We start from the raw sequence: 27,799 nt of genomic DNA, 5'->3' as shown, positions 1-27,799 counted from the left end.
TTTAGAATTTTTGAATAGTTAAGTAGAAGTCCCCAGAGCAGTCGAGATGATAGAGATACTAGTCCCAGCCTGAGCCTAAAACAAAATTATAAAATAAATCAAAAAGAATGTCCTTTGATAAGAGGGGCCTGTATGTAAGACAATGGCGATTTAAACCTCAGGCACTGCAGAAGACTGTGTTTCAGTCCACTCAGTGTGCAGCGGTGGCAAGCGTTTAAGGTGAATATCAGCGGTATTGCTATTTATTTTAAAATATTTTTATTGGCATTTATGGTTTACATTTACTCATTGCATCTCAATTTGCCATTTTTTACTTTACATGCATATGTTAACAGGTTATCAACAACAAGTAACACAATAACAACAACAAACCGTCTTCACATCTAGGATTGTGTATTATGATCCGTCTCATTTCGCTCAAAGAAGCATGGAGGTGTGGCGTGCAGAAAGGGCTGCTTTAGACAGGGGAGTAGGTACCTGGGTAGCGTTGTTTTAATCATATACCTCTTGATGAGTCATAAATGTACCAAGTGTATCTTGTGTGTATTCATGGGGGTTTATCGTCAAATGGGTGGAACATGTCCCAAATCAGCGTTTTCCAGGCCTCGTATGCAGGACTCACATCACCTTCTGCCCTGGACACCCCTTCACCACATACTCTGGATTCTGCCTCTGCCCAGTGTTCCAGTTCTCTGTGCCATCTTGCATATTGTGGGCTCCCGTTGTTTTCCATGCCATTGCAATGGATCTTTTGGCCAGTATGCATACCATGTTCATAAATTGGACCACATGTCTAAATTTGCTTATTCTTGGCTAAGCGCCTAGCAGGCATTCTTTCGGTGTCCAGTCCTATCGTACTATCCCAGCCTTTCTGCAGGCCCGCTCTATCTTAGCCCAGAAGTGCTGTATCCACGGACACCCCCAGAACATGTGTAACATCCCTGCTTGATTTGAACCACACCAAGGACATAGCGGGCGTGCTTTGCTGCTGAATTTGACTATTCTGCTTGGCGTCATGTAAGTTCAGTAGAAGACATTTAACCGGATCAGCCTGAATCGGGCGTTTCTAGACACTTCCCGGGGGTACATTAGTATCCTCTGCCATCCCCTTTTGTTTATGTCTATTCCCAGGTCCGTTTCCCACCACTTTTTCAGTGTTTCGCTCTTGGGGTTAGGTCTATCCATCAGCTGGCCATAGAGTCTGGACACTTGCTTCCAACCCTCACCCAGATTGTGCATTAGAGTCAATAGTGGATCTGCCGTTGGCTCTTCTGACCAATTCTCCCATTTCTCTTTTGCTACCCTTCTAGTCCTTTGATACCATAGGAACTGTCCGTTGGCTAGCCCCTCTTTCTCTCGCAGAGATTCAAACTCCCTAAAAATACCCTCTTCATATTCGTCCCCCCAGGTGTAAATGTCACATCTTTCCCAGTGCCTTACGCTTGCTAGGTCTGACCTGACTTTACAAACGTCGGCTGCAATCGGGGTCTCTGGTGAGTAAGGGTGTCTGTGTACCAGCAGCCTCTGGGGCGTACTCCACACCCGTCTACCCAGCGCTACAATCATTGGGATCCACAGTATTTCCTTTAGACGTGTTGGTGCCACTAGCTGCTTTATCAGCACCGTTTCCGAAGTGGCCTCATCTGCGAGCCACTTAGTCACAAAGCTGAGTTGCGCTGCAAAGTAGTATGTCTCCAGATCTGGTAATTGTACCCCCTCACCCCCTGTACGGCAGAGTCAGTGTTACTAGAGACAGTTTGTGTCTGGTGGGACCCCACAAAAACTCCCGCAACAATACTTCTAGTAGGCAAAAGAATGAGGCCTTGATATAGCAGTGTACATTGTGAAAATAATATAAAAATCTCAGTAGGACTATCATTTTAGCAATGGCAACCCTGCCCATCATTGATAACTGTAATTTGGACCAAAACTTCATGGATTTCCTGAGGCCCTTCACTGCCATTTCAGTATTGTTCCCAGGCATCAATTCAGGTGTGTGCCAAACATTCACTTCTAAATATTTGAACGATTCCAGCTGCCAGCGGAGCCCAACTTTCGGGAGTTCCCCCTCTGTTTTCCCTGTCAGTCCCTCCAGCAGGAATATGCAAGACTTCTCTTTGCTAAAACAGATTCCGGATACTTTTGCAAAGTTCTCTAGCAAGTCTACGATTACAGGTAATCAGCGGTATTGCCATGACGATTCAATTGGCAGTGCTGCAAACCATTAGGAAGGATATATTGTATTCTGAACAGGAGTTGCAGGACTTAGAGATGCTGCATGCAAGCAGCCCCAGAGGTGACACACTAGCAAACATTAAGGGAGCACTGGACAGATTCCAAGCGCTTGCTGATGGGGAACTGTGCTATATAGCAAAACCTGTGGTAGCCAGACGCTATGGTGAGGAAGACTAGCCAGGAAGACATCTATTCTGAATTCTTCGCTGTGAAGCTGGGAATACGAACATATCACTTATATAATCGAGCTGGGGAAGTGCTTCACGACCTATGGAGCATGAATAAGGTTCTCTACAAATTCTATGACACATTATACATATATGAAAATAACAATTTGTTTGATTAAATCTAAACTTTTCGGGATTAACTCCCCAATACTGAGGTTTCAGGCACTACAAGAGAACAATTAGCGCAATTACTTTCCATAGAGGAGATATTCCAAGCCATACAGGATTTGCCTACTGGGAAATCGCTGGTGCCGGACGGCCTGAGTGCTGAGTTTTATAAAGCATTCTGTGACTTACTGTCATGGCATCGGCTGACTCTATGGGAGAAATCGGTAGCTGTCAGGGAGCTCCTGCCCACAGTATGAGAAGCCACCATAATTTTGCTACTTAAGTCTGACAAGCCCACGCTAGACTGCAGCTCGTACCGCCCCCGATCTCCTATAAATACGGACACCAAGACGCAAGGGTGTCTCCTGCCATATATGCGGCACATCATCCACCCACACCAGGCAGGATTTATTCCTGACTGCTCGACTACTTTAAATATTTGCAGATTTTGTTAACATCATAACAGCGATCAACCCTACAGCGTGTGTGGTGGCTGTGTATTTGGACGCACAAAAAGCGTTCGACACAGTATCCTAGAGAATCCTTTTTGTCGTACTGAGGCAATACAGTTTCGGCACTAACTTCATACAATACGTCCAAAAACTATACACTCTCTGTACTTCCGGGGTGTGCTCAAATGCTCAACTGTCTGCTGACATAGACCTGACATGGGGAACACAGCAGGGCTGCCCTCTATCTTTACTGCTGTTTTGCCATGGCCATGGAATCACTTGCAGACCTGGTTATATTCCAACATGCACATAGAGGTGTACGGATCAAGGGGACGCCCAAAATGATCTCTTTATATGCCGATCAGAGGCGTAGGAGACACATATAATCTGGGGGGCAGGAGACACCTTGGGGACTTTGCATGGTAAGATGAGCCGATCCATTAGGCCAGGCCAGCAGCCGGACAGTCCATGTTGTGCACCCTGCTGTGTGCTGCCCTACTGCTATACAGGTTGTTACGTGCGTCGCCATCCTATTACATAGCAACCGGGTTCAGGAAGTTGTCTCGAGTCTCCCCCTACCTGTAGAAGCCGCGATTCCCTAGGGAAAGTTTTGCCGGCCGGTGCCCGCTACCTGACGGCAGATGGAGCGGGTAAAATATGGCCCTTTGTGTTGCGTGCGTGTTAATGGGCCGATAACTAATGCCACATAATGGTTGCCATTGCTTCTTCCCAAGGGTGTCAAAGTACTGTCCAAGTGGTTGTGTTTTCCCAAAAAGAAACAAAAGTGGTTTTAATGAGCCCGTATGTTCCACCTGTGCAGTGTTGCCATGGCAACTGGGAGCGAAGGGATTCTGCAACAAGAGGAGCCTGCGTATGACAGCATGACCAGGGCAATCCAACAGCATTAGACCAGAGAGCATGGCACAGTAAAGAGTAGGTTGAGCTGGCTACCCGCCTTGAATTGTGCGTGTAAAGTGAGAGGCAGTGGCAGTGGGTCAAGGAAGAAGACTAGAGTCATTTGGGTTAAATGCAGGCAGTGTGAAATGGCTTGAGGGGGAATGGTGACAACAGTACAGAGATCATATAGCTGTTAAGCTCACCTGGACCCCACAGGAGTGTCGATCGGACCCGGACAGCTGCAGTCTCCTTCAACGTGATGCGTAGTGCAGAGATGGCTGTCTGGACTGGCCTGCCTAGTCTTGTCTGCTGGACCCGAAGAAGTATTTTCCTGCAAGTGGAGACAGGGATTACCACCTGTGGGTTTTAGTGATGGCCTCCCAACTGTTCTCGCTCTCCCCCACTAATCACCTCCGATATCCCCTTAGTAACCTCACCTTATGTTCGTAAAAGATGAGCTCTCCATCCTGCGTGTCTTGCAGGGGCACGTAGATACCAGTTACTTCACTGGTTTCAAGGCGTTGGGAGAGTTCCGGTAAGTATTGACTCTGAAGTCCCTGGCGGGATTGGTAAGTATCAAGTTCAAAGAGTTCAATGTGCCCGATGTTCACTCTTGTCCCCTTCCTTCCTTAAGTTGCAACTGAGTTTGTGAGAAGAAGGTCTCGTAGCTGCTGCTGGCGTTCAGGTAAGAGTCTGTGTTACCCAACGCTGTCCGGTATCTATTGCATGCGTTAACGTGTTGTTTTTCTCCCTCTTTACAGATGCGGCATATGAAAATGTGGAGAGTTATGGAATAATACCGCCGGTGGTAAATCAGCTAAGTCTATGGTGGTAAGAGGTTGTATTTGTTGATTCCCTTGGCTCACCTTGTTTTTTCTTGTGTCACCTAGGTGCCGGATTACGGCGAAGAAATGATGGAGACAGTGCCAGATCGAAAGATGCTATGAGAAATGGTGAATATGGCGCTGTGCTGGAGCTGGCGAAGCGAAAAAGCGATGCGTGCAGGACTGATGTACTTTCCAGGTCCGGAGATGAAATGGTTCCGGAATTAGGTGAGGAATTTGAAATAAGTTAGTTTTCTAACCTTGCACTTTTCTTCTTCTTTATTCTAGGAGCTCCGGATTCAAGGCGGGCGTGGCAGAAGACTGGATGCTGGCTGCAGGCACGGTGAGCGTCACGCTGCAGGATGCAGAATAACACGAAGCATGTGCTGCTGTTCGGGTGTGGTTTAAATAGCCTCCAAAGTAGTTCCAGGTAAGAAGTTCCCTAGAGCCACACCCGAGTAAAAAATAGTTCCTGTAACAAAATAGTCCCATCCAGGCCTCATGTAGGCTTGTACTCTTTTGCAGCATGGTCTACACATGGTAAGTAAAGTCTATAAGCCTGGCGCCTGTGGCGCCAGGACTGATTTCTATGATGAGCCTGGCGCCTAAGGCGCCATGACTGAACCCAGACAGCCCCTAGCCGGGGCTGCTGAGGTTTAAACAAATGTCTGGATGCCTGCTCCCGGAGCTGAGGGCCTTGGTCCTGATGCCCGGGGGTAGGCATCATGACAGTACTCCTCCCCAAGGCCCCTCCTAAAGTTGTTCTTCCCCCTGGCCCCGGTTTGTCTGGGAAGTTCCGATAGAATATTTTCACCAACCGAGCCGCATGAACATGGTCGCTAGGCTCCCATGATCTTTCTTGTGGTCCGTAGCCCTTCCAATCGATCAAATAAAAAAGTTTTGATTTAATCATCTTGGAGTCCAGGATATTTTTTACCTCGAATTCAGGTTCTCCATCTATCAAGATGGGGTCAGGTGGTTTGGTTAATCTTGTCTCTGGTTGAACTGGTTTTAGAAGTGAAACATGAAAGACAGGATGAATTTGCATATTAGAGGGTAATTCCAATTTGACGGCCACCGGGTTGATAATGGCCTTAATGGTGTAAGGTCCCAAATATCTAGGATTAAAAGTCTGAGTTCCCTTCAGAGGTATATGTTTTGTAGCCAGCCAAACTTGATCCCCAATCTGGTATTGTGGAGTTTCACTTCTATGTTGATCAGCATTTTTCTTGTATTTCTCTTTTGCTTGTTTCAAAAGTTCTGTGGCTTCCTTAAAGGTTTGTGTAATAGTAGAGTGCAAATGACTAACTGCGGGCATTTCTAAGTGCTGAGGCGAATCGAGTTCTGAGGTTCGAGGGTGATGTCCATATATGGTATAAAAAGGGCTTTGTCCGGTTCCTGAATGTACAGAGTTATTGTATGCATACTCGGAAATCCATAAAATATCTTTCCAATTGCTTTCGGTCTGGTGTAGCATGCAGCGTAGGTACTGTTCAAGGGTCTGGTTGGTCCTATCCGTCTGACCATCGGTCTGTGGATGGTGACTTGTTTACAGCCTCACGTCGATTTGTGCCAGATGACAACATTTCTTCCAAAAATGCGAGATAAATTGACTACCTCGGTCAGAAACCAACACGGAAGGGAATCCGTGTAATCGAACAACGTTTTTGAGGAACTCCTTGGCCAGAATCGAAGCAGAAGGTGACCCCTTTAAAGGAATAAAGTGGGCCATCTTGGAAAAAAGATCCACAATAACTAGGATGGTGTTAAATCCATTACATGGAGGTAGATCTGTAATAAAGTCTAAAGACAAGGTGTGCCATGGTGTAGGTGGAATATCCAAAGGTTGTAAAAGGCCAGCAGGTCTTTTCTTCTGGCTCTTGTTTTGGGCGCAAATGCCACAAGACACCACAAATGACTTTACACCTTTTCGCCAAGTGGGCCACCAGAACTGTCTCTTAATTTTCGCTTCAGTTTTTGCGATACCTGGGTGCCCTTCCATCAGGGTGTCATGGTAATTGGAGATGACTAGTTCTTGTATTTCCTTGTGTGGTAGAAATAGTCGTCCTTGATAGTAAGGTAGGTCATTGACGACTGAGTAGTCCGGGCCTTTCTTTAACCAGTCCTGCAGGGTTGCTGGATCGAAGAGTTGTTGGATTTTTGAATGAATATCATCCAGTGTCTGTAGAGTAGTTATGCCAAGAATTCTTTGCTCGGGAATTATTGGCACCGGTTCCGGGTTTGCATATGCTTCTCCCATCCCTATTCGGGATAAGGCATCTGCTTTGCCATTTTTGCAGCCTGGTCGATAAGTGATCACAAAATCGAATTCGGCAAAGAACAATGCCCATCGAAGTTGCCGCGATGATTGGGCTTTGGCTGTTTTTAAATACTGCAGGTTCCGGTGATCGGTGATTACGGTAATAGTATGCCTGGCACCAAGAAGATAGTGCCGCCAAGCCTTAAAGGCGGATTTGATGGCTAATAGTTCTTTATCGGTAACCGCATAGTTTAACTCAGGTGCTGAGAACTTTCTGGACCAAAACGCTACTGGGTGAAGTTGACCGGTTTCAGGATCCTTCTGGGACAGGACAGCTCCCATGGCTAAACTGGATGCATCAGTTTCCACTATATATGGAAGCTCAGGGCGTGGATGCTTTAAGACAGGTGCTGATGTGAATTTCGCTTTCTGCTCTTGGAAGGCCTTTCCAGCCTCTTCGGTCCACAAGAAGCGTTTGTTTTTTCGCAAAAGTACTGTGATGGGGTGTACAACATGGGAGAAGTCCGGAATTAATCTGCGGTAGAAATTAGCAAATCCGAGCATGCTTTGTACCCCTTTGACTGAACTGGGTGATGGCCACTTGAGAATTGCTTCCGCCTTTCGAGAGTCCATTCGGACTCCTTTTGGAGTCAGGATGAATCCAAGAAATTCAACTTCCGTAGCATGAAAAACACATTTTTCCAATTTTGCATATAACTTGTGCTGGCGTAGTTTCTCAAGGACTGCACGCACGTGCTTAACATGGTCTGATTCTGAGGAGGAGTACACTAGAATATCATCTATGTATACGACGACACAGACGTCAATGAGTTCACAAAGGACATCGTTCATAAAATACTGGAAGGCTGTTGGTGCATTGCACAACCCGAAGGGCATCACCTGATATTCAAATAATCCGTACTTGGTGCGAAAGGCAGTTTTCCATTCGTCGCCTTTCTTGACACGTACCAGATGATATGCCCCTCGGAGATCTAACTTAGTGTAGATACAAGCATCCTTTACTTGGTCTAGTAATTCGGGGATCAGAGGCAATGGGTATCGTTTTTTTACCGTAATCTGATTTAATGCGCGGTAATCTATGCACGTTCTAAGGTCACCTTCCTTTTTCTGGCACGAAGAATAAAGCTGAGGATGCAGGAGACTTGGAAGGACGAATAAAGCCATTAGCAAGGTATTGGTCCAAGTATTGCCGTAGATGACGATTTTCAGGTTCCGTGAGGGCGTAGATTCTACTGCATGGGGGATGTGCACCGGGTAGGAGGTCGATTTGACAATCGTATGATCTGTGAGGAGGTAATGTATTGGCCTGTTCTTTTTGAAAAACATCCTGAAATTCTTGGTATTCCTGCGGTAACTGCACAATTGGGTTAACGACTGTAGCCAGGCCTTTGCGCAAAGTTTTCTCCGGGTAACAGGTGTGTGCACAATCCGGGAAGGTTATTCTCTTCTCTCGCCAATCTATACAAGGATTATGTGTTTCCAACCATGGCATCCCCAGTATTATCTGGAACTGTGGGGCTTTGATTAGATCAAACACAATAGTCCCTCGATGCCCATCTTGACTCAAAAGTGTCATCTCTGTAGTGGAATGAGTTACAGGCCCCGAGGCAATCTCAGTTCCATCAACTGTGGTGATGACATCCGAAGTGGTCTTTTTGCAAAGAGGTAGATTCATCCTTGAAACCAATTCATGGTCCATATAGTTTCCTACGGCCCCGCTATCTATGTATGCCCATACTGCTTGCATACGTGATGGCTGCCTGGGATCAAGTAGGACCATTGGGATGATCAGATGCGAGGTCTGAGTGTCCTTCTTTAATCTTGGCAAGCAGACCTCTACGCTTGTCGGGCGTGGTCGTTTCCCGAATCAGGCTCTATGTGGCTTTTATCAGTAACTCCTACCACCTTCTTGGGTGGTTTTGTAGGGCAATCCTGTAGAAAATGTCCTGAGGTTCCACAGTACAGACACAACTGCATCTGTCGTCTTCTTTCTCTTTCCTTTTGAGTTAAGGGTCCTTTAACACCCCCGATCTGCATAGGTTCAGATGCATCTGTTCCTTTGAGGGCAACGTTGGGTTTAACCAATACCCGGTTCTCGAACTTTGCTCGATCAATCTTTCGGTTGGTCTAGCTGGACCACTAAGTCTATAAATTCTGTGCAATCCTGAGGTGGGTTCACAACTTGAGCCAAGACATCTTTGAGTTCTCCGCGAAGTCCACGATGAAACAATGTAATTCGTTTTTCCTCCGGCCATCCGGTTTCCACCACCAACCTATTGAAGGTTGCAATATAGGTTAGCAGAACCTGGTTACCTTGTCGTAAGGATAAAAGTTTGTTGTCCAGGGCTTGACCCTGTGAGTGTCTGGCGAATAGTTTTTCCATGCTCCTTTGAAAACCCTGAAAATTCCGGAGAAGAGGATCATCCTGGTTGACTAATGGAATGGACCAATCCGCTGCGCTGCCACTAAAATATGACAATACAAAGGCTACTTTGGCTTGGTCATTCGGAAAGGCTCCTGGTCTGCATAAAAAGTGCAAGCGGCATTGGTTCATAAACACGGCAAACCTTTTGGGGTCCCCAGCAAAGCGTTTGGGTGGAGCTAACGGAATATTTCCTGGTAAAACCACTTGCACAGGATTGCTTGATGAAACGGGGGTTGGGTTTCCCCCATATCCAGGTAGGGGCGCTTGCCCAGCTTGGTTTTGCAGTAGTTGCCTAGCCAGATCATCCGTGTGCTCCTTTGAGACAATCATTTCTCTCCTGAGGGCATTAGTCTCTTGGCGAGAGGCATGTACTTCCGCCCTAAGTTCCCCCAATAATTGGGCCAGTTGGTCGGTTTCCGAGGTTTCCATAACACCCGGGTGGGTATTTGTAGAGAGGCTTTGCGTTCTGTTACGGTCACCTGGACCCCACAGGGGTGTCGATCGGACCCGGACAGCTGCGATCTCCTTCAACGCGATGCGTAGTGCAGAGATGACTGTCTGGACTGGTCCGCCTAGTCTTGTCTGCTGGACCCGAAGAAGTATTTTCCTGCAAGTGGAGACAGGGATTAACCACCTGTGGGTTTTAGTGATGGCCTCCCAACTGTTCTCGCTCTCCCCCCACTAATCACCTCCGATATCCCCTTAGTAACCTCACCTTATGTTTGTAAAAGATGAGCTCTCCATCCTGCGTGTCTTGCAGGGGCGTGTAGATACCAGTTACTTCACTGGTTTGAAGGCGTTGAGAGAGTTCCGGTAAGTATTGACTCTGAAGTCCCTGGCAGGATTGGTAAGTATCAAGTTCAAAGAGTCCAATGTGCCCAATGTTCACTCTTGTCCCCTTCCTTCCTTAAGTTGCAACTGAGATTGTGAGAAGAAGGTCTCGTAGCTGCTGCTGGCGTTCAGGTAAGAGTCTGTGTTACCCAACGCTGTCCGGTAACTATTGCATGCGTTAACGTGTTGTTTTTCTCCCTCTTTACAGATGCGGCATATGAAAATGTGGAGTTATGGAATAATACCGCCGGTGGTAAATCAGGTAAGTCTATGGTGGTAAGAGGTTGTATTTGTTGATTCCCTTGGCTCACCTTGTTTTTTCTTGTGTCCCCTAGGTGCCGGATTACGGCGAAGAAATGATGGAGACAGTGCCGGATCGAAAGATGCTGTGAGAACTGGTTAGTATGGCGCCGTGTTGGAGCTGGCGAAGCGTGCAGGACTGATGTACTTTCCAGGTCCGGAGATGAAATGGTTCCAGGTGAGGAATTTGAAATAAGTTTGTTTTCTAACCTTGTCCTTTTCTTCTTCTTTATTCTAGGAGCTCCGGGTTCGAGGCGGGCATGGCAGAAGACTGGATGCTGGCTGCAGGCACGCGGGCGTGGCAGAAGACTGGATGCTGGCTGCAGGCACGGTGAGCGTCACGCTGCAGGATGCAGAATAACGTGAAGCATGTGCTGCTGTTCGGGTGTGGTTTAAATAGCCTCCAAAGTAGTTCCAGGTAAGAAGTTCCCTAGAGCCACGCCCGAGTAAAAAATAGTCCCTGTAACAAAATAGTGCCATCCAGGCCTCATGTAGGCTTGGACTCTTTTGCAGCATGGTCTGCATCAGGTAAGTAAAGTCTATGAGCCTGGCGCCTGTGGCGCCAGGACTGATTTCTATGATGAGCCTGGCGCCTAAGGTGCCAGGACCGAACCCAGACAGCCCCTAGCCGGGGCTGCTGAGGTTTAAACAAATGTCTGGATGCCTGCTCCTGGAGCTGAGGGCCTTGGTCCTGATGCCCGAGGGTAGGCATCATGACAATAGCCCAAGAGCTTGGTGATGGGAAAGAGAACAGTTCAGGCAGAGTGTGAAGGAAGGGGACAGGGGAGAGAATGAGAGCTGTATGCAAGGATTGAAGAGGAGTTGGGAGCCAGAATTATGTAATTGGAGGGGAAAGACAGAATAAACAGTCACAGAGGGAATGGAACTAACATTGGAGAAAGGCATCAATGAGAGGATAATTCTGGGCAACAAACAGCTAATAATGCCCAGAATTCCACAACTCTGATTGGGTGGGCCACCTTAAACATTCTGGAAAAGGTCCTAAAATATATTTGTACCTATGCTGATCCAACTCTATGTTCTAGCTCATATTTCAGTTTGTATTGTTCAACTGAGGCAGAAAGTGGTGGCATAATAAAGCAGGACTAGCCAGTGTGTCCCAACTAGTAATGGTCCACCACCTGAATTAAGGCGCAGATGCAGTGAGTGCTTTTGGCAGGTGCTGCACAGAGCTCTTTATTGCCAGTATGTCCTTTCAAAGCATGCTTTATCACCACTATTACCCAATTTGTTTGTGGCAAACAGATGCAAGCTGGAAGTGCAAACTTGTTTTTAAAAAACAAATACAACTACAAAAAGGTATCCAATGCAAGCTTTACAAATATCTCCTTTCCGTTTCAATGGCAGTCACAGTGTTTGAGTTAAGGTGGGCCAGGAGCAAGGGTGGTGTAAGCAAGCAGACATATACATTTTGATTCATTTAGTTCCATTAATTTCAGATCTAGAAGGAAATGGAAAGCAGGGGAGATGGATAGTGAGCAAATGCTGTTAGCCAACTAAGAAAGTGGGCTGGTTAAAATGGATAAAGCCCATGTCCAAGCACACTCTTAGGCTGTAGCATCCATTGATAGTTCTAATGAATGATAACACATGAGTCTGCAGGTCAATTAATGTATTCATTGAACGGGAATACATATTTCTCATGGATGTGTGTGAGCAACCAACCATTGTGAGGGCTTCCAAAACCAAGCAAGGGGAGATCAGAGGGATAACCCGCCACACACCCCTAGATTTTATTTTTATAAATAAAAGATTACAATTGTGCATTTTATGGCATAGCTTTTTTGAAACAATGGGTAAATACCTATAAAACATACAATTGGTTGTGTGGGGTATCACATGAATACAATACAAAAATGTAATGCTAGGTTACCAACAGTACACAAGAGCATTGTTCAGTGCATTTCCGATTCCTTCTGCACACAATATATCCCAGTATTCTGCTACTGTCAAAAGACATTTTCAATCTCCATGTTTCAATATACCCCAGTATTCCAAAAATAAGAACACACTCATGTCGGTATTGCCCATAATGCCAGTAATGCCACTGTAAGAATAAAAGTTCACACTGCCCAGACTTATATATGGCAGTATTCCCACATATGTTAGTACTCCCATGTAAGAATACTTATGATGGATTGGCCCATAATGTTGTTGCCACATCTTAGTTGTGCTAATTAAGGGCAATATCCTTTTTCACATAATACCTCAATACTGCCATGTAACTAGATAAAAAGTGTCAATGTTGGCTGTGGCAATAGTGGCCATTATCTCCATGGAAGAACCCTCATGATGTCTTTGCCAATAATGCCAGTAATATTACCATGCCATTATAAACATGTCCATGCAGGTAATGCCACTATAGGCCATTGTCCCTCCTAAGAACACTCACATTGTATTTGCCAAAAATGCCAGTATTATTGACATGACACATGAAGAAAGTATGCCCATGCTGCCACTGTAAACATGTCCATGAAGGGTGTGTAACATTTACCCATATAAGAACACTCATTGTGGCTTTGCCCATAATGCCAGTAACATTCAATGACACAGCATAAAAACATACCCATGCAGGATGTGCCAACACAGATAAGTACCTACATGTAAGCAAACTCATGTTGGCTTGGCCCATGATGCCAGCCATATTGCCAGGCTATTGTATAAAAATATGTTCATGCAATCTATGCCAACATAGGCGATAACACCTTTAAGAACAGTCATGCTGCCATTTCCCATAATGCCAATAATATTGCCATGTCACATAAAAAAAAGATCAATGCTTGCCCACGTTTACCAATCACCATCCTCTCGCAACGTGCCCATGCACCAGCTCCTTCCATCACAGTCCGCAACCCCTTATCTCATTTCATCACATTACAAACACACCAGCCCCATGCAGACTAAATCTCACTAGAGAATTCATAACCACATAAGCTCACACACAAATACTCTAACACAAAATAACACTTGAACACACACATATACTCACATCCAGGCCCTGACAGGCCTATATTGTATTTGTATTGTATTTATTGTGTTTATATAGCGCTTTAATTCAAAGTGCTTTAAATTATAACAACGAGATACATAGAAATGCATAACAGTAGAAGCAATTTACAAAACATGAATCAAACCAATAAAACAGTAAGTAGAGCAATTAATCTGAGAGGGTAAGAGGGAAGGTGGTGGTGAGGAAGGCAAAGGAGGAGGGAAACAGAAAGGGCATTAGGGTGCAGATGTAAGGAGGGAGAGGTAAGGGGAAAAGGAGAGGGTAGGGTGAGGTGCGTAGGGGAAGATGTGAGGGAAAGGAGAGAGAAATGAGAGGGGGTAAATGTATCAGGGTGGGGAATGGAGAAGGAGAGATTTCAGGGAAGCACGGAGGAGGAAAAGGTAGGGATGGAGCAGATAGAGAGAGGTAGGGAGTTCCAGTGCAGGGGGGCTAGGAGCTGAAACGGGAGGATGCACATGGGGAAGGGGGAACGGTGAGAAGGAACAGATCAGCAGATCGAAGGGAGCGGGACGGGGCGCAGAAAGAGAGGAGAGATAAGGAGGAGCAAGATCATGGAGAGATTTAAAGACAAGACAGAGGAAATGAAATTTAAGTTGGGAGTGAAAGGGAAGCCAACCAAGGTAAGAAAGCGAAGAGGAAATGGAGTCATGAGGAGTAAGTAGACAGAGGGTACGGATGGCTGAGTGGTAGAGTGATTTGAGGGGGGCGAGATGAGATGCAGGGAGTCCAAAGAGTATAGAGGAGCAATAGAAGAGGCGAGAGAAGATAAGGGAGGAGATTAAAAGTTTAGTGGCATGGAAGGTGAGAGAGGAGTGGACTTTGTGAATGTTGTGGTGGAAGCGACAGGCGCGAGAGGTAAGAGAAATATGGTGGGAAAAGGAGAGGGAGGAGTCAAAGTGAATGTCTAGATTGTGAGTGTGGGCAGAGATGGGAAGATTAGAAGGAGGAAAGTGAATAAAAGGTGGAGGAGAGGGAGGGGGAAGAGTGTTGGAGGGAAAGAATAAGACTTCAGTCTTATCTGTGTTAAGGGAAAGAAAGCGGGATGACATCCAGTTTTTAATGGCTGTAAGATAGGAAGAGAGTTTAATGTGGAGGTCAGGAGAGAAGGAAGAGAAGGAAAGGAAGAGTTGGGTGCCATCAGAATAGAAATGGTGAGAAATACCGAAGGAAGAGATGATGGGGGCAAGGAGAGAGGTGTAGAGAGAGAATAGGAACGGGCCAAGAACCGAACCTTGGGGTACGCCGAAATCCAAGGGGAGGGTGGGTGAGGTACGACCGTCCCAGGAGACAGCAAACGAGCAGGAGGAGAGGTAAGAGGAGAGCCAGTTGAGAACAGAGCCTTTGAGACCAAAGGAAGAAAGAGTGTTGAGAAGTAAGGGGTGATCAACGGTGTCAAAGGCAGCAGAAAGGTCAAGGAGGATGAGGACAGAGGATTGTTCAGAGTATTGAGCGGAGAGGAGGGAGTTGAGAATATAAGTGAGAGCAGTTTCAGGGGAGTGTTTAGGTTGGAAGCCAGACTGAGAGGGAGGAAGGAGGGAAAGGTTAGTGACAAAGGCTGAGAGCTGGCAGTAGGCTAGGCGTTCAAGTAGTTTAGAGAGGAATGTTAATGTTAGTGTTAAAGGACATTTGTACCATGCACTATCACCACCGGAGTGGTCCCCTGGCGCACTGGCGGCTCTGAAAGAGGAAGGGAGAGTGAGTTAGTGGGAAGAAGCAGGAAAAGTGCAAGAGAGCAGTGATGTGCAGTTGACGGACACAGCCCTGTGGATCCGTTGGCTGGGCCTGGGGTGTTTGCGGCCGGTAGTCGTGTACTGTTGGGGAAGTCTATGTGTGTTTTGTTGTTGCAATGTAGTGAAGTTTGTGCGGTTTGTTGTGCTGTAGGTTTGTGGTTGCGTTTGGTTTGGAGTTTGAGAGGTGTGTGCAGAGGTGGAAACTGTTAGAAGAATTGGTTAGTTGGCATCTCTATCCTGAATTAAGGCGCTGGGCTTGCAAAGTCTCTCCTGATGCTCCTCTGTCCTGATCTAGGCCCATCTTGCACTAAGGTCCCTTTCACATCTGCCCCCCACCTCAACCAGCCTCCATCACAACCCCACCTGTCCTCCTTTCCTGCTCTTGTGGCCAGTGCACCTGCCAATGTCCACCACTCAGCTAGTGTGGTGATTGCCAGTGTCTCTGCAATTCAATTGATACTTTGGTACCTGGTAGCAACAAAGGTGCGGTGGAGATGGGATTGGCTGCGATAGTTGACTCTGTCTCAATGGGTGTCACCTGTGTTTCAGTCTATCCGCTGTCACCGGTCCGGCATTGCGGGAGCTTCCCTGTCGGTTCTGGGGCTGTCAGTGTCCTTTGCAGTTACATCATCCTTTTTCTCTGTTGTTTCGGTTTTCAGTTTGAGTCTGTGGTCTTGAAGAGCCAGGTTTTTCGTAATTTCCTCAATTTGTGGTGATCTTCAGTGTTTCTGGTCTTTTTTGGGACGTTGTTCCCGGTTTTTGCGTCTAAGTGGTAGAAGGAGGTGCATCCAAGTTTTTTCTTAAGGTATGGTTTTAGTTCCTGGCAGATTTCGTTGCTGGATTGGAGGAGCCTTTGGTTTGTAGATTGATATTTTCTTTTGTAGGAATTCCGCTTCTTGTCCACTGATTGCCCTGTGCGTTATGCACATGGTTTTGAAGGTGATGCAATGTTTTATTGGGAGCCAGTGTAGTGTTTTTAGGGCAGGAGTGATGTGGTCTCTTCTGGATAGTTTGAGGAGTAGTCTGGCTGCTGCATTTTGGATCTGTTGTAGTTTCTTCAGGAGATATTCTGGCATTCCGAGGAAGAGGCTGTTTGCATAGTCGATTCTTGACATGATGAGGGCGACGATCGTGAGGGTTTTGTGCGTGAAGGAGAGGAACGGTAGGATTCTTCTTGCCGTGTGGAGGAGGAAAAGCATTTCTTCACTGTTGCATTTATTTGTGGTTCTAAGGTTAGGGTATTGTCCATCAGGACTCCCAGAATTTGTACTATCTTAGATGGTGCTGGTGTGGTTCCCATTTCGTTGGCCACGGGATGGCGGTTTCGTTCTCTTGGTCTTTGGATATGATCATGATTTCTGTCTTTCCTGGGTTGATTTTCAGATTGTTGGCATTCATCCAGTTGAAGATTTCTTTCAGACAGTCGATTAGAGCTGAATGATCCGCTACGGAGTCTTTGATTTGGTAGATGATTTGAGTGTCATCTGCGTAGTTGTAGCAAGTAATGTTGTATTTTTCAAAGATTTTGATGACCGGAGTCTGGTAGATGTTGAAATATAGTGGTGATAGTGAAGATCCTAGTGGCACTCCACAGTCGTTCACTCATGGAGTGGATTTGAAGGGTTTAATCCAAACGGAATGGGAGAAGAGACATTAGACAGAAGTTAGAGGTGAGAAGGGGATCGGCAGAAGGTTTCTTCAGAATAGGTACAATAGTGGCATGCTTGAATGCGGAGGGGAAGGTAGCTAAGGAGAGGCAGATGTTGAAGAAGGAAGTTAAGTAAGGAAAGGGTAGATCTTCGGGACAAGGAGGGTGGGAGAGGGTCGGTAGGGGCCGATGTAGGGTGGGCTTTGGATAGGAGTAGGGACACATCAGAAGGGGAGACAGGCGAGAAGTCAGACATGCAAGCTGAAGGGGAATGAGGGGAAGCGAAGAGGGGCAGTAGGAAGGAGAGCAGTTAATGTTTTGACGAAGAGAGAGAATCTTGGAGGAGGAGAAAAAGTTCGCAAAGTCAGAAGGAGAGAGGGTGGATGAAGCTGAAGGGTCAGAGGTGAGCGGGGAGAGAAGACGAGAGAGGGTTTGAAAGATGCAGCAAGGGTGAGAGGCTTGGAAGTGGAGAAGGTTAGAATAGTAGGAATGTTTAGCAGAGCTGAGGCAGGAGTCATGAAGAGAATGGTAGGAGAAATAGGAGGTTTGGTTGGATACTGAGGGAAATATATAGGGCAATAGGCCCATGGCCGAACCAATGGGCCAGTTGGTCAAAATGGGCCAGTAGATGAGTTTATTCACTCTGCAGCTAGTAGTTTTGATCAGTGTTGCTGAATAAATATTCTTTAAAATGCACAATTTGCATTACACGTTATCAAAAAACTCCTCCTTGGTTAATATTCAAACCGTGTCACAAAAGGAATGGATAGCAATTTGCAACTGTGGGCCACTTTTGCATTGGTGCCTGAGACAATTGTATGGCCCATTTCGACCCTATTCACATCGCACATTCATACACCATTATAGCACTTGCACATGAACAGTATCGCTTTCTCTCTCACAGAGACAGGCACACAAACATTTGCCTTTGTACTTACATTCAGGCCACAGTAGCAATTGCTTCATCAAAGGGCTTTGAGTATGCATGCACAGTACACTCAGGTGAGGGGTCAGGTGCCTCCCTTGAGTCCTACATCTTATTACTCTGAATCAGACTAGGGGGGGAAGGTCAGCAGGGGAAGGGAGAGCGGTGGATGAAGACATGTGTTTCCAGCCATGGACAGGATTTCCAGTGGCCATTCTGGGAAATGTGTTGTGCGAGCAGAAGTACTTTTAGCCTGCAGACAGTCTGCAGAACTTGTACATTTGCAAGCTGACGGCTGCAGCCTGCAGACGTATTTTTACAAGCTGCATGATGCAACTGCAAACAGTGCAGAGACACAGTGCACTGCATTGTGCACAACAACAAATTCCATTATATCCCCCCACTTAAAATTGTTGGGGGAGATTTGTCCCCCCTGCCCTCCCCATGTCCTACGCCCATGATGCCGATGACATGTTGCTGTTTATTAGGGACCCGCATGTTAATTTGTGGCCAGTTCTACAGAATGTTACACAGTATGGATTATACTCAGGACGACGTGTCAACTACACCAAGTCTGAAATTTTCCCGCTCAAGGAGACCATAATATCCATGCCAGAAATTAGTGTTTTACTGTGTTCTGTAGACCAGGTTAAGTATTTGGGGATACAAGTAAGCAGGTGTTAGGAAAGATTTCTCTTTAATGCACCTTTCCTTGCATTTATATGGACCCCTAAACTTTTTGCTTGTATTTTTGATCCTGACCTGTACTTTTTACAGTGCAGTGAAGCCTTACACTTCCCTACACTGTCTTTTGCTCATCTGTTATGGGGAAACAGACAGGCCCTTCAGGCTGTCAGTAATGGGAACCATTGTTTCCCTTAGTCTTGCGACTTTATTACTACTTTTAGTAACTTGTGCTAATAGCACCATGGCTGCCTCCAAAGTCGTAATGACCCCCAGTTTCAAGTACTACATAACTCCTTATCACTATTCTTATGGCACTCTGGAGTGGTACAAAAGAAATGGGTACACATGACCAAACCATATGAATCTGGTGGATTCCAAGGTCCAGATTTCCAATTGTACTGGCTGGCGGTTCAGGGGCAGTTTGCATCATACTGGTTCTGGACACAGCAAATACCACTGCATGTTAGTCTGCGGCAGGCGACTGCGATATTGACACATTGCTAATCTGTAATCGCTTAGCTGACCCTTGCAAGTTTGACCTGTTCAGAACCACTCTCCAGAAAAAAAGCTTGCTTATGTCATACAGTAAGCGTAACGCGGCTGTGGCGCTGCCCTTACATTTCACCAACGATGGCTGGGGTGTTGGGTTCAAATTCCAGTGTAGTGGGTGAGTGTACGCCAATGGTAGGTTCTTGACACTTGATGACTTGCGATCCTCACACATACTGACGCCTGTGGTCAGACTACACTATTATTACTAAGAGAGGCTTTGAGTGAAATGGCCCTCCTTTCCTGCTGAGCCGTAGGGGAACCCCATCCTTCATTGCATTACTAACTCCCGAGGCTGTCGGCATGTGGGCACGATGCTGTATAGTTGTATGTAAGTTGCCCAATTGCGGAATAAGTGGGAGACTGACCTAAGGATGACTATCAGAGATAACAACTGGAAGGATATGTGAAGACTCACAGCAATGTTTCATTTAACTCAAGGTTTAGAATCATGCCGTTTAAGGTATTGCATAGGATGCATTATACACCTGCTAAAATGAAGCGGATGAGTGATAGCAATGATGGAAACTGTCCTAGATGCAATGGTGAGAACGCTGAATCACGCACATGGTCCGGGACTGTCCCATGTTGCAGACTTTCTGGATGGCAGTGAGTCCAAATATTGCGTAATTTGTGGAGGCACAGATACCTCCCACTACTGCGGTGTGTTTGTTTGGATTATTGAGTGGGACGTCCCATATTAAGCAGATATTTGTGAACTTATGCTGTAGAATCGGCAAGCTCTGCATATTTAGGGTCTGGACCCGCAGGGCACCCCCGCTGGTCGACACATGGTAGAAGGTGTGACGTGGGCCAATGATAATGATGAAATGTATATTGCTATGAGGCCCAAAGATATTTGGATGTACTATAGATGTACTATAGAAATTATTTGCTGAAGAACTCTACTGCGATAGATAATATATGAGTACTGACTCCGGTTCAAAGGCATTGGTTTTTTGAGAAGACTGACAAATGGTTTACAATATGTAAAAAGTGTCTATCAATGACTTGGATGTCTGTGTGTGGCTGAGCAGAATATACATGGTTCAGGATACCTATGTATTGATCATTGGAGCACCCATTGCATATATTGCCAATGCGTTGTATTTTTTTATTTGGCTATATCTGAACTGAACAACCAAGTCAAAAAATAAAGTGTTAAAAAAAATAAAGAACATGAATATGCCGAAAAGTATCACTGATTCTAATCACAGAGCAAACACTGAAACCATGTGAATCCCCATTAAATAAATACACCACATAAAACAAGGAGCAGAGCAGTACAACAATTAAAGCACTATAACAATTACATTGCTCTTAGGCAAACAGCTTCATTTATAACAGCAGCACTACGAGGAGGAGCAGCAGGAGCATCAGTCAGTCTGAACCATGCAAAGGAAAGGAGCATTGCTCCAAAGGTAATCAGGCTCAGGATGACCTCCACTGGCTCAATAAAGGTGAAGCGCTATGCCATTGTGAGGTTTTCTAATGTCGTTGCTGCACTGGACTACACCCATGTGGCCGTCCTCCCACCAAAGTCCAGGGAGCAGGTCTACAGGAACCAAAGAATGCAGCACACCACTGACAGTCTGATGGCATACAGTGTGGACCTCACCTTCAAGCATGTATGTACCCTGTTTTCTGGCTCACACGGAACCCCAGAGCCCCGAAACGCAGTTCACCGCATTGGATCATGGGTATTAAAGTGTCTGAAGGGCTCGACTTCTAGGTATGCAAGTCGCAAACAACACATGATGAGCAATATCCAAAACGGAGAATGTGCCCATGAGCACATACTCACCTGAGCAACACAATATACCATACTCTAAGCATTTTATTATGGTACTATATGCACTGACAGAGAGTGCTGTTGACGGCCTGGTACCCTCTACACATCCAATGATCCTCATTAAGGATGAATATCAGGAAGAAGAGCACTTGATAAATGGCACTCACGAGAGCAGGTGAGCATGGGAGACACAACAAAAGGATGCATATGATCAACATGGGCCTAGAGTGACATACCCGCCTTACCTTCCACAAGATCTCCCTGGATACTGACAGCACCCATGACTAATGCCCCTAGATCAGCAGCCTACCAAATCTCCATAACAGCCATACAACACTGTGCTGCTCATCAAAACATACAACCTCATCATGCATGCCATATGATCACAAATAACAGGTCAATGAAATACAGATAAGGTGTGTCATGTTGCTGTGCTGCCTGTTGCACAACACTGCAATCCAGTTCATCAGGCCTACGTGACCCCAGAAGGAGGATGACGGTAATGAATATGATGGGCACATACCAAACATTGAAACTTATAATTATAATTGCATATTTATAACACGCTTAATACCCAGAGGTTTCTAAGCGCCACCCAGGGATCAAACCTGTGTTGCTTCACGTCGTCTTGCTTCCAAGGCGAGCGCTTTGCCCCTGAGCTATCCTCCCAGCCCTGTGGGATGCATAATAGGGCAGCTTGTGCCACGATCAGAGATAAAGTAAACAACTTGGTAAGAATTGATGGTATCACTTTCTAGTAAGCTGCACTAACAATGCATTAAAAATGTAATTAATATGCAACAAAAGTGTAGGAACCGTTTACTAATGAGTAAGTGATTATACAAAGGTGTAACAACAATTTAGTAATTAATAATGAATTACACTTCTGGCTCTGGGGTTATTCTATACAGAATGCGTGATTTTCCAGTTGTGAGGGGCAAATCCCACGTTGTTGTGTCTACTGTAAATGGTTGAGACCCCCAACAATTCCATGCATCTGTTAAATCTTGTACATTTCCCAACTGAAAACGTGCCAGTGACACCAATTGAATGCTATATACAAATATGCATAATACACATGGAAAGAGGAACATTTAGTTTCCCATCAGTTTTGCCTCAATGCACCCATATGGGATTCCTTCTTTAACAGCAGGGAATCACTCGTTCTGTAAAGAATGACCACAGAGGCGGTAGTTATGTGTACATTAGACACTAATTAGCAATTACTCATTACTAAACAGTTCTTACACTTTTGTCACATATTAATTATACATTTATTTATGGGCTATTAGTGCATTTATTATTGAGTGATACATTTATTTAAAGTACATTATTTAGAAAGTGCCAATAACCCCTAAACCCCTACCATAATGGGAAATTCTACTCGACAACCCAATCCCAACACATCCACATTCCGACTGTTCCTGTCCTGGGGGTGTTCACATTGGTCTTGACCATCCACCAGCAGAGGGAGAAGTGGAAGTTTTCAAGGTGACTCTGGGAATGTACCTTGAATCACAAGGCATCTTTGAGGGCTGAATTAAGGATGCGGCTATGAGTCCAGACACGACTTTCACTGCTTGCTGCCTCTGCTCTCACACCTGGGCTACCTTGGTCACAACCCCCACAAAGTTACTCACTGCCACCCGTTTCGGGCACCATCTTCCTAGCCAGCTGTCGTAGCTAGGCAGCAAAGGAAGCTTCCACAGGCCACCGGCGGTCTTACAAGAGTGGTGGTGCCCAGGTAACTGCAGTGCAATAGTGTTGAAGTCTTAACCCTGTCATTGGGGTTTCCTGTTTTCAGTGTTTATTTTATATTAATTCTGGTGGTGTTTTTCCATGACTTTGAAACAATGTGGAATCTGTGAATATCAGTGTTTTCCCACTTTTAACTTCCAATAATGTTACAGACAACTATTTTTCTACTGTATACAAAAGGCTGTTTGTATTGCTGCATGCACGACCTGTTAACGCAGCAGAGTTAGATGATATATAGTTGTTTGAAACAGAAATATTTATATTTTTTTTAACTTCTCATTTGGAGCCAGCTTACAATACAAACTGGCACACAACTGGCTTGAATTCTCTTCATTAAAGGAGAGGTTCGGTCAAAAATGTTTATTGTCCCTACGGGTCGGCCATGTGTTTTTAAGCCTAAATCGCTCAATTTTACAAAAATTTCCTATGGACCTTACCCGAGTTTTCGTCCATTAAACGCACGCGAAAACAGGCACCAGGGAGCTGCCATTTTGTGATAATCCTATCACTTGCCGCATTGCCCGGGCTGACCTGTTTTTGCGGCACTAAATCATATCCCCCGCCCCTGAGCCTGACATCAAAACATTCATATTCCCCGCCTCTCTCCGTGACGTTACTGTGCTGCGTAGGCAAACGCGCCCAGTCGTCTTCTACGCGACTTCACACAGAACCCGGAAACCAACACAGATGAACTCACAACACAGCGCGTCACAATTCGGAATATTAAACTGTACTTTAAAATCAAACAGCAATACGGTACATTTGGTAAAGTACATTTATTTGACATTAAATGTTTAGAGAACTTTCAGCAATTGGCATATTAAATCGGAATGGATTTTTTTTTCTTTTCTTTCGATCACGCGCTGTTCCTTTATGGTACACAGGGTGTTGGTTTTCGTCAAAATAAGCACTTTGGACGCACGGTGAACCGCAAGGCTGTTCCATCAACTAGGCACTAGTCCACGATAAAGGTCGATATGTTGCTTCTAGCCGCTAGTACTGCGTAAGTGCATATGGGCCCTTGGCGATCGTCCCATAAAATGGTCAATGTGGTGCAGTTGTTTACAAGAAGCTGCAGCTGGCGGTTGAAAAATCCGTCTGCCGGGGTCTGGAATTAGTGGCAGTGGCAGTACGGTAGGATGTACCTGTTTAGAAAACATAAAAATTGAAATTAGTCTCACCAGCCGATCTTTATTACTATTATTCATTTTATTTATTACGGGCGAGCTGAAACTATTTGCTTGCGAGGATAGTGCAATGGAGTATGTTCGGCTCTAAAAGCAATGCGAAAACAAACTAAATAAATCGAGGGAAACACACAAACAAATGATTTTTTTTTACCGCTGAACCACTGAGAAACGACTGTTTGTCTACATGCGTGTCAAATGGGCACATGCATGCCCATGTGCCCGGTAGAAAGACGATCCCACAAATGTTGTACTTGCTCTTTATTCATTCATTCATTCATTCATTCATTCATTCATTCATTCATTCATTCATTCATTCATTCATTCATTCTTCATTCCGGTATAAAAGCGACTAAAGAGTTACTTACATTATATTTGCCATTGCCATTGTATCTCTGCGTAATGCAGTCCGTAAATCCCACTGTGTTCGTGCTAACGATTTTTCATATACTGAACTAACATGAAACTCGGTCTAGTTTCAGATTTTTCAGCCTAATCGTCTCTTACGTTATTGCCCCCCTCCTTCAAATGAAGTCCTTTCGGCATGGTCCCTGTCTCTCAAGGTCAAAAAACAATAGAACCTTATACTGCCAGTGCGAGTCGCGGGCCTCTTCAGCCCGCGAGCAAAAAAATCAAAGCCGCTGACCTTCACTCTGCATGAGCGTACATTCTTACTTTGCAACATCCCGTGTAAAGCCATCTGTGAGAACTTGAATTTTCGACTCCATCTTTGTACTAGGCCTCAATGTGCAAATGCGAGCTGGCTTCTCTCCCATCTGCAACGCCTCACTTGGTGCGTTCTAAGGCCCCCAGTTTTGTCCTCGTTGTCCGCGAGCTTTGCAGCCCTAGAGAACTATAACTATGGAGACATTTACTTTTTGGGGGAAGGTCAGGTAAAGTATAAAGTACCCGAGGAGTTGAGTTGAAAGTGAGATTTATTGTTTATTTGTTTTATTATTTGCAATACGCAAGCCTCCCCTCGGTTAACAGTGCACAGCATTTACATGAGATTGCGAAACTTAGTTACAGCAACAAAAATATATACATACACATATTCACAAGGTCAGCGATATGAGGTGAATAGAGAGAGAAGTCAAAGATGACACCCATGTTGTTCGCCACCCAGGATGGTGAATGGAGGGTTTAGGGTTAGCATACTTTGTATGCACACTGTACAATAACATTATTTTCAAAAAGATAATCAGATTTAAACCGGGATTTGAACTTCTCAATGAGCTCTGCTTTTGGTGGACATGGCACAGTGGCAATGTTTGGTGGCAATGCATCAGTGCTCTGCACAGAAACGCTCAAAATTCCATATCTGTGCTTCTCTAGTACAGTAACAATAAGGTCTTTAACAAAGTCGAACTCCATTTCCTCATATACTGGTTTCACCACCCATTTCTTACTTCTTTTTGCAAAGGCCGTATTGTAGCGAGGCATCCCTACATTTCCCGTAGTCTTAGCTTGTTCACGGCACACATTCTCGTTATGGGCCAAGACCGCTAGTAGAGTCCTATGTTTCATGCCCTGTATGCTGAAATGCAATCGCTTTGGCCTATACTTTAGGCACATATTGTGGAACACCTCCAATCCTCCTGTTTGACAGAATTCAGTCAGTCCCCTCAAATCTCTTGATACAGTTTTATCGAAAACAATCTTCTCAATGGCTTTGTGTGTAGGTGAAGATGCAATCAACCACTTCTTCTTCCATGCCTCCTCTGTGGACAAAGGGCCATGTTCACATTGGTGGAAATGTTGGTTTTCTGTCCAGCGGTGAACGTTGGTATAGTGGTGCATCAGTGACCACCCTTTTTCAAGTAGGATTTCCACTGACCCTTCACAAGTTTTGGAGCTCCACCAAAGATGGTTGCTGATAGACTGGGACCACTGCAAAATACTTTCCAAACCTTTTTTTTCCCCTGCAGCCGAGATTTTCTTATTGATTGATTTAGCAAGATGCCATACGTCAAATTGATGATTAATATTTGGATACTGCTCTCTCATTGTCTTGGCTATTGAAACGTGTCTGTCAATGGCTATGAGTTCGATTTGCATTCCCCTCGATTGTAGATCTTCCAGTGATTTTATAAAACCAAGTTTCTCCATGGCCACTGAGGATTTACATTGGTACACCTGCACTACCACCAAACTCACAATTTTCTTACTATCCATGTCCTGAAAGTGGTAGGTGCAGTACTTGGCAGAAATCTAGGGCTGTCGCACTGTCCATCGCCGGCTAGCCTGAATCGTTTCCCTTCGAATGTACTTGCTAGAGACAATTGTTCAATTTTCCAAGCATCACTAATGGCCGGAAACAGAAAATCATGTTGGTATTTGTAGTACTGCGTTTTAGAAATGAAATGGAGTCCCACAAACTGAAAGAAAGACTCTAACTTTCTAAAACTGGACCCACTAAAAAGTGAGGCAGCTGCACACAGTAGATTGCCTGCTGGCACCTTCCCCAGCATCGGTTGTGCAGACCATGAGAACGTATGATTTAATCTACAGGCGGCATGTATTTTGACGTTACTGCCTTGTTTTTGACGAGTCACATGAATCAATGGCTCCCCACATACTTCCCCTTCAACTGAATGCCCACATTTCAGCATACTTATAATATCCATCAAACAACTGTCGAATACTATGTATTTGCTCTCTTTCATTAGACTGTCATCCGGCGTCAAAGTTGTTTCGGACTGTATCGTTGAGGACATATCACCACAATTGAAAGTAATATCGCTGATTTCAAGTTCTGATTCGTCGGTGGATGCTGCTGCTGGTTCATTCTCTGTCATTTCAACATCTGTCACTTCAGCATTGATGGGAGAACACAACAATGTCGACAGCTTTTTGGGTGGCATTTTTTTGGCGGGTGTAGATTATGTGAATTGATCTGCGACTACTTCAGAGCTATCTACAATACATTCAGTATCATCTTCTTTTGGTGGTGCGGTCGAACTGTAGCAATGGTCCAATAAAACTTTACTGGATTCTCCGGACACATTCAATTCATGTTCTAGCCATTGAACGTAAGCATCTCGAGTCTCAACACGCCACGTCTGAATTAATAGTTCCTCCATAGTGTAAATGATCTGGCAAGCAACATCTCTCATTTGCTTCACTGTCTGTGTATGTATAGTTCTTTCACCCACGGGTAACTAGAGGACAGATTGGAAAAGGGATGTTCAGTTTAAACACAATATAAAGTATAGTACAATTGACAGGAAAAAAACATAATATAGTCCCCAGCACAAAACAATTTCTAAGATTATGAACTGTTTGTAACTAACCTTATTTTTGTTTCTTTTCTTTGCAACTTTCTTGACTCGAACTTCAACATCTGCACGCTGTTGCTCCGATTCCTTTCTGCAGGTCTTCCCTTCCTCTTGCGCTGCAACGACTATATTTTCTGGATCCGCATAGACAGCACGGAATGACGCTCCATCGACTCCCTGAAACATAGTACTTTCATTACTATGTATCACAATATTGAAACCATAAAACACACGTGAGGACGAACACAGAGGTACATCTCAATAGCTAAACACAAATTAAACATTGTGTAGAACAATCAAACGACAAGTATTCGACCTCTGATGATCTAGTTCGATGGAACTGTCAATATCCATACCTCTGGCTCCGCATGGACTGCCATGAATGGTTGTATTGTTGAGGAAGCTCCGTCGTCTCCCTGAAACACAGTACTTGCATTAGTATGGTTTTCAATATTGGAAACATAACACACACTTGGGGTCGACGGCACAGGTACATATAAAGATATAACCACAAATGATGCATTGTCTAAAAGAATCAAGGAAAATCTAAATATGATCAGATTTCATTGACTTATTTCTCTGATTTCTTTACATCTGCATCACCTACAAGGGATGTTGTGATTGTTGAGGAAGC

The sequence above is a fragment of the Ambystoma mexicanum genome, chromosome 11 (assembly GCF_040938575.1).
Source record: "Ambystoma mexicanum isolate Mex_15411 chromosome 11, UKY_AmexF1_1, whole genome shotgun sequence".
Lineage (NCBI taxonomy): Eukaryota > Metazoa > Chordata > Amphibia > Caudata > Ambystomatidae > Ambystoma > Ambystoma mexicanum.
The sequence above is the reverse complement of the archived record's forward strand: the minus strand, read 5'-3'. Positions refer to the sequence as shown.